At 44.3% G+C, this 3,335-nt stretch overlaps 1 pseudogene; it reads left to right on the forward strand.

Annotated features, from left to right (window-relative positions):
- Positions 1–401: 401 nt before the first annotated feature.
- LOC124664890 lies at positions 402–1,855 on the forward strand (annotated as a pseudogene).
- Positions 1,856–3,335: the final 1,480 nt, after the last annotated feature.

Here is a 3,335-nt window from a genome sequence, read left to right on the forward strand (position 1 = left end):
AAAAGTTACGTAAACTATAGACATGTATAACCTGTCACGTACACATTGTCCAGTTATAAGGATGAGTCGTCACATAAAAAGAAAAAGATGAGCCGTCTCAGAGATCAGAAAAAAAAGCATGGGACAAGAGATATGTTACAAAGATGACGCCTATCTCTACTACTTAAAAAGACTCAATTGGTTCCTTATTCTGCCAATACGTTTGGTCGTTCTTGGTCGTCGTCGTCCTTCGTTGCCCACCCGCCTGGGCCAGGCCCATCGCGATACACATTCCTGCTCGCGTCTCACCCCTGTCTCTTCTCTCCCGTCCAACCCTAGCCGCATGCCCCCGAGCACAGAACTGCTCTGCGCCTGCGCCACCAGGCCCCCGTTGCCAGCGCCACTCCTTTTCCTCAGCGGACATGGGGGACGGTGGCGGGGATACGGTCCCGGAACTCCACGAATCAACCGCCCCCTCACCGCCTCACGAAAATCATGTTCATTGACACATGCGTCTGCCGCATCCCCATCCTCCTTCATGGCGGCACCGCGGTCTAGGACAGCGTCGTGGCCCTGGGAGGTGGCACCGTGGAGCTACACGCTGGGTGCGGTCTCATGGGAGTAATGGCGGCGCTGATGGACAACTGCTCCCCAATCTACCGAGAAGAGAGGCTTGCAGATCTTGACGGAGATCTCCAAAATTTGATGAGCTACACTTCAAGGTAACTTGAACATTTTCTGTACATAGTAGATCGATGGATTTCTTTCAGAAATTAGTACTCTAGGTACTGCTGCGTTCTCAATACATGTAGGTCTGATTGCTGGCAGTGGCTGTGTTGTGCTCGCCATGGACAGGATTGGAACATGCGGAGCTAGGATTTACTACAGCGGAGAAGCTGGGGCTTCCCTTTGTGCCTCCGTACCTCGAGCAGAGCATGCGAATGGGCATCTGCGGCATTGATGGAATGATCCAAGGCGTCAACTACGCTTCCGCAGTAGCCGGTATTCTCTCTAGCAGTGGTTCTGAGCTGGTCTGTTCTCTCACCTCTCCCAATATCAATCTTATGATAATGTTCGTGGTGTTGCCTTAAGAAGAGCATGTGATGCATGGTGATTGAATTTGCACATACTTGTAGTTTGTTGTATGCTCCCACTTGAATGCAGAAATTTCCACTGATCTCATTACATAATGTCATGCATATGCTGATGTAAAGTAGTTGTTTACTTGTGATCTCCTCCCGCTTCTGATGATTATTGTTAATACAGAACCTGTACAATATCAATGTTCACAAGATCGTGCTGATGGGCCTTCCTCCTGTTGGCTGTGCACCTCACTTCCTTTCGGATTACAGCAGCCAAAATGGGGAATGCATCGACTACATCAACAAGCGTTGTGATCGAGTTCAACTATGGCATGAGATACATGTCCAGTGAGTTCATTCGCCAGTACCCAGATTCCATGATCAATTGCTTTGATACATTCGAGGGGTTAGTGGACATTCTAGAGAACCGTGACCGCTATGGTGAGCAAATGCATCATTAGTTCTGTATTTGAATTGTGTGCTATCCTTGCAAAAGTATTTAGTTTTGATGGAATTGCAACATGCAGGCTTTCTGACCACCACTGATGCTTGCTGTGGGCTGGGCAAGTATGGCAGCCTATTCATATGTGTTCTTCCACAGATGGCGTGCAGCGATGCGTCAATCCATGTGTGGTGGGATGAATTCCACCCGAAGACAGACTGTGAACTGGATCCTGGCGGAAAATTTGTGGTCTGGTGAGCACACCAAGATGTGATATTCAGTGGACTTGCAGGAGATGGTGAAACTGAAGAAGTGGAACCGACCTGAATCTTCTTTGCAGTTTTTTTTTTGAGAAACACAGTACAAACGTAGGCGCTCACATACACGCGCATACACTCACCCCTATGAACGCACACACGCACACCCTACCCCTATGAGCACCTCCGGAAGACTGAGCCGGCGGATTGGATCTTGAAATTGACGAAGTCACCACAGGCACCTCGCTGTCGACGGGAACGTCGCCTCCCACTGAATGAATATTCCGCCTTTTATGAGACACACAGATGTCAAACCTGGAGTTTGAACTCTGGTGGGCTGGGGATACAACCATCCTCCTAACCACCCAACCTCAGGTTGGTGGGCTGGGGAATCTTCTTTGCAGTTACTTGCTCAACTTCTGTGTTTTCGTATTGACAAACAAATTTTGCGAGTCAGAGCAGCAGAATGTATATCTTGAAAGTCACGAAGTTCAGTAGCTCAGGTTAAATGCAAGTATGTTCGCATGTAAATTCACTAGGAAGAATCTATATGGACAAATTGTTAGATACTGCATACGCAAGTTTTGTAGTGACAATCTAATATTCTACCTAAGCTATTTTTCTTACGTATTTCAGGTTAAATGCGAGGACGAAGATTTTGTACAAAATCAAACTCAAGAAGGTAATTCATTTTTCTATACTTCACTCAGAGACTATTCTTTTTCTGGAACAATCATGATGTGCGAATTGCGTGAAACACAAATGATTCAGACACATTAAGTGTACAAAAACAATAAGTTCTGCCTAATCTATTGGTTTATGGAGCACCTTAAGTGTAATAGTAAATAATAGGTGATAGAGTGAAGATCCATCAACTAATAGTTACAATGGATATAAATTTAATATATAAACTTCTAATTATGGAGCAGGTTTAGAAACATGATGGTCATAGAATGTACTGCCCAAGTGAGAAAGTGGTTGGTCAATAACAGTCCCGGTATGCAACTTAAGGATAAGGAGATCTGAGCATGATTAATCATAAATGTGAAGTAGACAGAAAACCTTGGTTGAAGCATAAGTGCATATTGCTCTGAATTGTGATCTATGAAATGAGAAATTACATGTTACATAACTTATGTGACAACCGAGATCCCAAATAGATGTTCAATCCATCTACCCAACCGAGAAATATTTTTTCCCAGTAATCAATTTGATGTGCCATGTTCTGGCAAGGCTGACATTCAGTTAGCCGATGGTCGTAGAATAAAACCTGTTGGATCAAAAGGGCAATAGAAATTGAAGTGGTTGGTCAATAGCAGTCCCGATATGAAAATTAAGGATAAGAAGATTGGAACATGATTAATCCTAAATGTGAAATAGAGTACTATGTTGATGATGAGAACCTTGGTTGAAGCTCAAAAGACAGGGTTTTTTTTTTTGCCTGCAATGCTTTCTCAGCCATATAGTTATATGCTGATTTTGTTAATGATTTAGCAAGCAAATAAACCTGATTTGCAAATGGAGGGAGAAATGCAGTCAGTTGTTATCCGCTGCTTGTAGGATAAAACCTGCTGG

The sequence above is a fragment of the Lolium rigidum genome, chromosome 6, assembly GCF_022539505.1.
Source record: "Lolium rigidum isolate FL_2022 chromosome 6, APGP_CSIRO_Lrig_0.1, whole genome shotgun sequence".
NCBI lineage: Eukaryota > Viridiplantae > Streptophyta > Magnoliopsida > Poales > Poaceae > Lolium > Lolium rigidum.